This window comes from Neltuma alba, unplaced genomic scaffold (assembly GCF_004799145.2).
Source record: "Neltuma alba isolate B1F8T4 unplaced genomic scaffold, ASM479914v2 tig00012910_pilon, whole genome shotgun sequence".
Taxonomy (NCBI): Eukaryota; Viridiplantae; Streptophyta; class Magnoliopsida; order Fabales; family Fabaceae; genus Neltuma; species Neltuma alba.
The window spans coordinates 100825-112796 of record NW_021637279.1 but is presented as its reverse complement, the minus strand read 5'-3'; positions in this window follow the sequence as shown (position 1 = coordinate 112796).

Genomic DNA, 11972 nt, shown 5'->3' with positions numbered 1-11972 from the left:
TTAAAAAAGACATGGTTCTATTTGTTAATTATAATTAACTAATTTATTTAACTTTATTAATCTATACAAATTAATTAAGTAGCTCTTATAGTTAAGGATAAACATGTTTTAATTTTTTTAAAACATTCTAACATAATAAAATAAAATGGACATAAAAGAATAAATTAAACAATTAGGTACGGAACTTGAAAAGACTGAAATTTTAATAGGGAGTCAAATCATATTATTATATTGCAAGTAGAGGCCGTGCTGAGAATGAAACTATGTGCTGAATATAGGACCCATATGAAGTAGTTAATTAGTGAGGCAACAGATGGATTGTATAGAATTATATCGATGATGAAACTAGGGCATAATTAATCAATTACATACATAATCTGGATAAGAACTGAGAGTGAGAGTTCCCACGTAAATAATGGTTTTGCCCAGGCTGACTTACTATGGGACCTTAATTATATATATACGTGTGTGTATGACTCATCATCATTAGGATAGAACTTGACTCAAACCTAATTAATTAGTTAGACTCCTTAGTTGATAAGCACTTAGCCTCCTTTTCCAGAATCAAAACAAACAGCTTTCTAAAAGAGTTGTTTTCATCAACGTTGTCATCTAGAATAACTTCGTCATCACATATATCGATTTTAAATACCACTCCTTGTCATCTTCGTTCGTCCCTTGTACCTGAATAATTATAATAATAATAACAATAAAAATAATAATAATAGTAATAGTAGTAGTAATAATAATAAGTCGGAGAATGAGAGTATGTGTGATTTAATATCTTTTGAGTTATATATGTCTATGCCTATCTCTTTTATAACTTAAATAAAAATAACTTCTAATAGATAATTTTAAAGATTTAGATTTGGATTCTTCTTTAACCTTTATTTATAAATGTTTTATATAATAATTTTACAAGAGAATGACTTAAATCATTGAAAACGCATTATGAATTTGGTCTGATCAGTGGCGATGATTGCAAGAGGTTGCTTTGTTTCAATGCGGTGAGTGATAGCGATTGGCTTATAATTTGGTGCTCAATATTTATAATAGACAAGTTCGTCTTCATTTTCTTAAATTAAATAAAATTTAACATTTTTTATGTTGACAAAAAAATATAATAATACTGATAACGAGCTTTGCGTTATCGTTAATATTTTATAATATCCCACTTTGCAGAAGGCCCCTTTCTCCGTAAATTAGTTTTGTTATATTCATATATTTATACATTCGGGCAAAAAAGACAGAACGATATAGTATTAAATTCGCATTTAATGTTTATATCAATTTTTATTTTCATTTTTTTGGTACATTAATTTTTTGTATATAAAAATAGAGGATGCAAATCACAGATTTTTCATCCTACTCCTCCGGTCCTTAGGATCAAATTCTTAAGTTGGTTTTGGTCCTAAATATAATACTTATTTTTCATATTTATTAATTTTCTCTAAATTACCCCTATGGATACTCTTTCAACTATAATCAAGTAGAAGATGGAGAGGGGTATTAAGAAAGATGATTATGGTGTTTTAAGAAAAATGTGTTATTTTTCTTATAATTAACTAACTTATCTAACTTTCTTAATTTAATCAAATTAGTTAAATAGATCTTATATTAAGGACCGGAGGAGTATTATATATCCCCTTCCTTCTGTTGAAGATTTGAAATCTCTCTCCAACCTGAAGATTTGAAATCTCTCTCCAACCATGGATAGAAGAGAAAATCAGTCCAAAAAGAAAATGGATAGAAGGGAAAAGAACAGAATCAACAGATAACTGGGCGAGGAGTTCACAACAAAATAACGGGCCAGTAGATGACATGGGAATCCCTATCTGGGCCCATATGGGCCTGGGTTGATATGATCCGTATTGTAATGGGCTCCTCCAAATCGAGACCAACAACGAAAAATGTGCGTGTGTCAGCTAGTGTATTGAAAACACGAGAGAGGAGGTTGTTTATATAGCAAAGGGGCTACTTAGTTGATTAGGAAATATCAAAGCAAAGGACATTTAGGGAAAAAAAATTAATCTCTTAGACAGAGAATTTTAATATTAAGGATGATATGGGGAATGTCTTGTAATAAGAATAAGATGTAGTAATTTTTTTCCCCTAATAATACCATTGACACCAATTTTTGTTGAGTGATTATAGTGGAGAGAACGAAGAATTAAAAGAAATTAATAAGATTGGGTTACAACTTATTACATTTAATTAAGGGTATTTTCTCAGAAGAAATGCAAATTGTAAAAACATTAACCAATTTTTTAGCTAATTCTTTTACCTGTAGAAATAGTTGCTTGCTACCCCAACGGGTTTGATTAGGCTGGGCCCAAGAACAAAGAAAACATGAACTACAAAAATAAATTGGTCCCTTCTTTTTGAGCTGAAAATTAGTCCCTTCTAATTGCAAGAGTGAATAGAGCCATTTAATTTGGTGCTAATTAAATACAAGATCAAAATTTACTTTATTTTTAAAATTTATAACTTTTGTCTTAAAGCTCTTCCTATCAATTACAATAATTTACGTATGTTAAAGGATTTTGTTCATTGAAGTGATATATATCTTCCAATACGAACAATAGAAAGACGTATTTTAAAAAAATCAACACATTGTTTTACAAATAACTAATTAATTTTTTTAATTAATCCCTGTAAATTATACTCCTGCATCTAGAATTGAATAGAATAAATAATGAATAGATATGAAACATAGTGGCGCCAAGCTAGGCTGTGAGTACGGCATATTGGCTTGCTTAAGGTTTGCAAATGTCCCTCATTTTTCATTTCTCAATCTCTGCCCATATTTTCTTAATAATCTATATAAATAAAACTGATTCAGATTAATATAATTTTTGGTCTTCAAATCTATCTTAATTTTGGATTCGGTCTCTCAAATTTCAAATAATAGGTTCTGATCCTCAAAAAACAAAATGGTTAAAATTTTTATTAAATTATATAGATGAATGTTCTAAATAAAAAGAAATTTGAGAGATCAAAACTAAAATAAAAACAAATTTGAGAGACCAAAAATTATATTTATTATTTATGAATTATAAAACCTAGTAGTTGATAAGTCATATAGACGGAAGTGCGCAAGTTTCAAAATCTTTTGTCGCTTACGATGTTTGCGTCTCATTTCACCGTGCTAAAATGCAAATGCTACTTTTGCCGTTGCAGAAACGGCTGGGACATCTGATTGCATCCACACCACCAGCCCACAGACAACAATGGTGCGTGCATGCATGCATTATGTCCTTTTCGCAGTATTAATGTTAGCAGTACTACTTCAGTCCTGATAATTTACATTATAAAATAGGTCTTATATTTAGAACCGAAAAAGTACTATTTCTGGAGATTAATATAAGAATTAATTGGGACTTAGATTTGATATTAAATATAAAATTGTAATCTTCTTTATCTCTTAAATTTATGATTTTTTCGTCATAATATCCTATTGATTGTAAATGGTTAGTTTTTACCATCAAGATATAGTTTCGATCCATATGATTAAAGCTTGGTTAAAAAACAAAAAAATCCATATGATTAAAGAGAGTAATCTAGGGAAGTCATCACACATTTTTTTAGACATAACTAATTTTTTTAATATTCTCAAATTGGTTTTCAAGCTCTTGTGTCAAAAAACAAAAGTAGTATATTACCTCCGATCCTTAATATAAGATTTTGTTTGACTTTTATTTTGGTCCTAAATATAAGACCCCAATTCACTTTGTCTCTAATATTTATATATTTTTTTCAAGATGGTCCTTCTAACAATGATAATTCTAGCTAATACACTTGATTAGTAAGGATATTTTACAAAAAACAATACTTATTTATTACAAATAACTAACTTAACTTTTTTTCTTAATTTTCTTAAATTAGTCAACTAGCTCTTATAATTAGGACCAGAAGTAGTATATTTTATAATTTGTTCTTTCAATTTTTTTTTTCATTTACACGTACAACTCGAACGCAACAATTCTCCTAAGAATAGCATTAAAGATTTGTTGGTATTAGAAAGTGATCATACTTGATTAACTGGCAGCAAAGCATGGCGTCGGTGGTTTTTAAACAAAACATCAATTCATATTTGATTATTTAGGTTTCGATTGGAATTTGAATTCAGTTGAAGAGTTTTTTTTTTTTTTTTTGTGGGTTAAGACCATTCTAATGGCCGGCTCTCTTTCTTCAAATTATTTTTTTATATACAACTTTGTGGTACAGCAAATTATAAAAGTTAGTCGCTTAGTTGATAATTAAGTCATGCACATGCTTCAAAATGTTTTGTCACTTAACGATAATTGTCTCTCATGATGTCATTGTGCCCGAAGAAAGAAACGGCTGTGAGATTATTTGATTGCATCCATGCCAGGAACGATTTCAGATAATTAAATAAATTACTTCAAAATATTTATATTTATTATTTTTTTAAAACTAATTTAATTGACTGACTTATAAATTGATATACTCCTTCGGTCCTAAATATAAGACTCATTTAACTAATTTGATTATATTAAGGAAGTTAGATAAGTTAGTTAATTATAAGAAATGTGACACGTTTTTCCTAAAATACCATAATCATCTTTCTTAATACCCCATCTTCCTCTTCTACTTGATTATGATTGAGAGAGTATCTATAAGGGTAATTTAGAGAAAATTGAAAAATATGATAAATGGGTCTTATATTTAGGACCAAAACCAACTCAACAATTGGGTTCTATATTAAGGACCGGAGGAGTACAATCTAATAACGAATATGTATAAGCATTTTTCGAGAGATCATCTTATAATTAATTCAGTTATTTAGCTTATTTAATCTTTTCAAATTGGTTAACCGTGTTTTTATATTGAGAATATTTTTTTTAATGTGCATGTAAATACACAACTTATGACAAGATATATACTAATCACAAACTATAAATGTTAAAGTTGATTTCTTAGAGAGAAAAATTGACTGGCAATAAAAATTTGAATTTACTATTTCTAGTATTAAACCAAATTGGCTCAGAGTATAGCATGTAGTATTATTTATTGGTTGTTTATTATTAATGTTATATCAGGAGTGATTAAATCCTTAAACTTTTATATTGGGACCACATGAAAGAGGTCCATATCTATTGCAGCTTGTCGAATTGGTGGCCATAGAAATGTATAAATATGGTGGGACAACTGATTACTACTAAAGAAGGCAAACTGGCAAAATGCTACTACCTGGTGCCAACGTGGATCACGGAAATTATCCATTACTTAATATGATCAATGTGGGACTATTAAATGAGGGACAATAACAGCAGACAACAACATTTTATAATAATCAATACTCCTCTTTATTAAAACCGTAGTCTTGATTTAAGAAATTAAATTGTGATATAAAAATTGTGTGAATTCTTTTTTGTTCACAAACCCAAAAAAAAAAATCAATACTCTTTGCTTTTCTTGTAGTTGTAGTGTGAAAGCAAAATGGTTATTACCACAGAAGCGGGCTAACCTACTAGTATTCGTACTACGGATGTGTTGAGTTGTCGGTCCATGTTCTTAGTTGGCCTCTAAGTTTAATGTTTTTATGTTTTCAGGTTATAAAAATGCATTGACTTACTCTTAAAACATGTGCTACAATTTTTTATTTAATTATGTTTAATGAATTTTTATTAGGAATTCATAAAAAATTATTTTTTGAATATGGTAACTTAAGGATATTAATAGTTATAATTTCAATTACTTGAATTTGAAATATATTCAAATAAAATTGTTGTCTTTTTTTATATTTTAATTATTTAATTGTATGCTATTAATGCTAATCTGTTAATATAAGTAAACTTTTATGACGTTATGATCCGAGTTTATATCCTCATTACAAGCTTATAACTCATGAGTTTGATAATGTTGGATGGTTTAGCTCTAACCTACCTAAGGAAAGGATCAAATTAACACATTTTCTTTAAAGTAAATTGAAATTGCTATAGCTACCGCTGGAGTTCACTGCAGTTAATGATCAAGTTGATGTTGGAGAATTTTTTTTATTGCCAGATATAAAATCACAATTCATTTTACTTTTTAAATTTATAATTTTTCTCGAGTTATCTTTATTATTCCATGCACTTGAATTATCAACAGGTTGATTAAGTGAAAGAGGTTACTTGTCCATAATGCGACTAATCAAGGATAGGAGAATTTATAATGTTTTCAGGATTGTTTCAAAATTACATATATGTCTATTAAACTTAGATTTCACAATTTTTTGCCTCAGTTCTGAAATTTAAAATTTCGAAACTTGAATTATTATTTTTTTCAGAAATTAAGCACACGCAGCTATCACCCCATCAAATCTACCTATAACAATTATACTATTTCACCAGGAAAAAATTAAAATAAGAAAATTATACTATGATCAACGTCACTATGCTTCATCCCCTTGCGTCAAATTACCACCCCATTCTCCCGTCAAATATATATATATGTATATATATATATATTTTTTTCCATTTTTTGCACACACATACAGCATCTCTCTGTCTTTCTGGTTGCTATTTCAGGGTTATAAATTAAACCTGAGGATTTAGCCAAAAACACATATTTATGACACAATTATGGAGGAAGTCTTGGAGGGCTTGTTATTATTAGTTAGGGATTGATTTTAGTTAGTCTTTTTTTTTTGGTCAGGATTTTAGTTAGTCTAGATTCAATTTAATTTTTTAATGTTTTAAACTTTTTTATTCTAATAGATTCATATAATTTAAAATAAAGATGATCTCATAATTAACAATTCTTAAAAAAATAAATTTATTATTAAAAAATTGAAAATTAAAATTTTTAAATCTGAATTTTCTTTATTATATCTGAATTGTCCAAATTTCACTACAACATTAATGAGCACACGGTGTTTATTAGTGTAGTTTCAATTATGAAACCATGATATTTTTGGCAATTTAACATGATTTGTAAACAAGAAATTTATTATTGAAAATAAAAAATAGCGTGTGATTTATCAGATTTAACAATGTATATTTATATTTATACAGTCTTCAATTCCCAATGAATATATGATGTGTTTGCATGCTTTGCAAAAAAATATTTACTAAGAAAAGGCATCAAAAGTAAATAATATATGAAATTATTGATGGATTTGATTCTTCAGAATCACCAAATACGTTTCCTAGTCAAAAGAATCAATCTCAATACATCACTCCTATATGGCTATATTAATTTTAAGAAATAAAAGGTGAAATAATGATATCTATCTAAATATATCGTTTCGAAAATATCTTTGAAATCTTGAAGAGGTATGCTCTTTTAAATTACATTATTACTCAGATCAAATATTTTTAAATAATGATATCATTCCCTTTTTTCTTTAAATATAAGTAACATTTGCAAGTTGTTTTAGATTTTTGTGACAAATTTTCTATTTTGTCCTATTAATTACTTATTTTAATATTTAATATATTTATTATCTTATTTTTCAAATTATTATCTCTCTTCATCACATATTTTCTCTCTTTCATAATTCTCTCCATTAAAAGAATTTTCTGATTCTCTTTCTTGTACCCTCTCCCCATAAATAAAGCATATTTTGAAAAAAAAAAACTTTCAATTTCTACACATTCATTGTTTTTAAGTAATTTTAGCTAACTTTTTAATCTAGGTGATTGAGTCCAATATTGCTTATAAAAAGAGACCGAGGGAGTATTTCGTAAATCTCAATTAAAAAGATACTATTTAAAGATATTACTGCCATTTCAAAATAGCCCTTGGCCATAGGGTTATTTAAAAGCAGTTTTTTAATTATAATTTATAAAATATAAGACAAGTACTAAGCTGATAGTAAGTTTATGTATCTGAGGAGAAGTTTGGTTTCAAACCCCGGTTCGAACAGGAGAAGTACGCCATGCTAATGTGCCTTGGATGATCCACATTTCAAGGTCAGATGCTGATGAGCACGTTGAACTATCCATGTAGCTAAGAATCCTCACAGTCCGGCACTATCTTATAGACACACTATCATCAAAATAACATTTTGTGAATAGTAATAAAATTGTTACTTTTAGGCAAATCTTATATGTGTTTTGGGACTGCCAAAAAATCTATGTATATGCACACAAATTTAATTTTGTTCGTGTTTGTGTTATGTGTGTAAATTAAAATTGAGGTCATTGCATACGTACGTACGTATTTAAACGAGTGAATGCAGAATTGAACGATGTGACACGAACCCGTATAATTTAATGACTATACGCTGAGTCATTGCCTTCTATTTTGCGACATATCAGACGCGTATCGTCTTCACCTAATTTGCCAATTTAGTTAGTTCATTGCACTAATTTAATTGTCAATTATCAATTTTGAATTTCTTCCATCTCAAAGTTTTTAATTTAGAGTCATAAGTCTACATGGTTAGCCCCATCCATACGCGTCAAACTTTTACATCATACGTACATACAGATTTAAATTCTTTTTTTCTTTTCCTTTTTTACACATGCATCATCTTTTTTTTTTTTTGGTTGCTATTTTAGCGTTCTAAATTAAACCTGAGGATTTAGCTCAAAAACACATATTTATGACATAGTTATGGAGCAAGTCTTGGAAGGCTTGTTATTAATTAGGGATTGATTTTAGTTAGTCTAGATTCAATTTTTTTTTTGTGTTTTAAACGTTTTTATTTTAATAGATTCATATAGTTTAAAATAAAGATAATATCATGATTAGAAATTCTTAAAAAGAATAAATTTATTATTAAAGATAAAAAATTAAAATTTTAAATATGAACTATCCATATTAGATATGAATAGCCCAGATTTCACTACTACAGTGAAGCACACAGTGATTATCACTGTGGTTTCAATTATGAAACCGTGATACTTTTGGCAATTTAACATGATTTGTAAACAAGAAATTTGTTACTGAAAATAAAAAATAACTTGTGATTTATCAGATTTAACAGTATATATTTATATTTATACAGTCTTGCCCAATGAATATATGACGTGTTTGCTTTGCAAAAATTATTCACTAAGAAAAGGGATCAAGAGGTAAACGATATATGAAATTATTGATGGATAGTTACTCAGAATCACTAAATACGTTTGCTAGTCACAGGAATCAAAGTTAGAATCTCAATCCATCACTCCTATATGGCTATATTAATTTTAAGAAATAAAGATGAAATAATGATATCTATCTAAATATATCGTTTCGTAACTATCTTTGAAATCTTGAACAGGTGTGCTCTTTTAAACAAGGTATTAAAACTGCACCGGCAATTGAACTGGTCAAGGTACTAGTGGGTCAAAGATTCACGAATCAGACCAGAGTCAAACCAGGAGTCAAACTGATGAGAAATAAAAAACAATAAAAAATAATTTCAATTTTCACTAAGAACTAGAGATCAATTTAATATCTTGAATCACTAATAAAATAATTATATACTTACAATTTCTTATAATATCACACTATTAAAATAACTAAATATTCATTGCAACAAAATATCAAAATAAACATATGATAATAAAATATTCTTCCTTATAGTTATTTAATCACTAAGTTCTAATTATCAATAGCTTTAAAAAAAATCATCAAAATAATTTTTTTAAAGAAAAAAGCAACCAGGTTAACCCACCAAACCCGGTGGGTTACCTGGGTTATTATCGGTTTGCCTTGGGTTGATCTGGGTCACACCGAGTTGGTTCATTTCCAGATTAAATGCTTGGCTGGACTTGTTATCAAGCCGCTTCACCGGTTCCCGGTCTGAACCGGCAGATTTGGTCCAGGTTTCAATACATGGCTTTTAAATTAAATTATTACTCACATCAAATATTTTTAAGAAAGGGGTTAGAGAACGTTTCTAGTAATCCATTCATTTCAATTTGGGAGCTACAATCGCTATTTATAAATTTAAGTTTGTGATATTTTCAATTTAACCTTCTTAACAAAAGTTACAAGGAAAAATCCCAATAAAATCTGGTTAGACTACTTAAATTTAAATTAATTTCTACACTTTTAATAAATTCTTGATTAGGCTATGAGGCCTGATTTAGAATTTTTTTGGTGTTGTTAAATGACTAAAATAATCTCCTTTGACTAAAAATAAAAATTGATTATTTTACTCCTCTCAAATAATATCTTATCTCTTATGATTATTTTTAGGACACAAAAAAACATAAGTCATTTTATCGTGGTTAAAATTTGTATGCATAATTAAAAGCTTAAAAAATATTCCAATAAAATATTTTAAAGTACATTATAACATTATAAGTACTCTTTAGCTAAATCTTTTGTATTTTCATTTAAAGGTTTTAGTTATATATACAAATTTAAATACTATGAAATTACTTATATATATTTTTTAGTCCTAAAAAATAATCACAAGAGATAATTAGATTGAATAAAATAATTAATTTTTCTTTTTAATCAAAGAGGTTATTTTGGTCATTCAATGATCATCTAAAAATCTCTAATAAGGCTTCATAGCTAAATTAGAAATTTGATAAAAGTGTATGCCTGAATTTAGATTTAAGTATTTTAGTTAGATTTAATTGGGATTCTCCCAAATTGCAAATATGATCCCAATTTTTACATATTAATTTCAATACAATTACATCCATCAACCTTATAAAGTTTTAATTTCAAATAGGTTACTTTATTTATGCTTAATTAAAAAATATACAGCCATACATTGTCAATATTTACACGCATCTCCTCAAATGTTGAGTTTTATTTCAAAAATTAATGTTTTACATGATAATAAATAAATATTCAGTTAGAAATAATATTTTTAATCTGACGTGCATATGACCACAAAGACACGTCATTCCAACAAAATTCTGGTTTGGCTTATATAATAAAAAACGTATGAAAGCGTATTATCCACCACAAAAAAAAAAAAAAACGTTTGAAAAAGAATCCAATTTGTTTTGTTCTCTCCCGCAGGTCTTATCCAGTGTGCTGGAGCCAACCCGTACTACCCCTCCCGAAAAAGCCGGTGCTTCGGTTGACCTGCACCATGCACGTATTGTGATATAATCATCAATATTAATGTCAACAATAACAACAACAATAATAATATACTTCAGAAAAAAAATGTGTTAAGTACTTTTCTTTAATTTTGTGTAATTCATTTTTAGCTACATGTTGAAGAAGAATTATACCGATTGGTAATAGGTTACACTTGAGTTTTATCATCAATAATATTAAATTGAAGGCAAGGATGATCGATTAACTTAATTCTCCAAGGTATGTAGGGAATATGCACTCCAGATTCGATATTGGCCACCTAATTAATTAAACCAGGCTGGTTCAAACTGGACACAATTTATCTAAGTTCAGCCTAATCAATTAAACCAGGGTGGTTCAAATTGGACGCAATTTATCTTAGTTCGATGTATACATTGTGAATTCATTGAAACTGTCAACCTCATTTTGCACAAGCACACCCATAACCATCCGCTTATCGATCAGCTACATTGTAAGGTATACAGTATCTGAACAGTTACCTTATATCATGTTTGCAAAAAAGAAAAAAAGAAAAAAAAAAAGAAAACTAGTATGAGTAGACAAAAACTAGGTCACTATATACAGTAGTTGAACAGCTACCTTGTATCATGTCCAAAGGCCCACTTGTGAATTATGATCATGTAGTTGATAAGTCATGCCCCACAAGTTTGAAGTATCAAAATTTTTTCTTACCTCATCTAGATCTACATTAAATGTGTATTGTTGCAGAAACGGCTCTAAGCATGAAGGTACAAAACAAAGGCAAAAAGTCACACAAACAGAAATATGTCACAACAAATTAAACCAAGACAAATATAGTTTTTATTTTACCTATTAAGATACACATACCTATATTTTATAATAAAAATAAAATCAAATAAATGAAGGAATAATATTGAAATAAAATATAAGAAGACTTGGAAATGAGATGTTCAGGGCTTTTTTGCCACCTTGCTTCGTTTTATTTTGCTACTTAACATCAC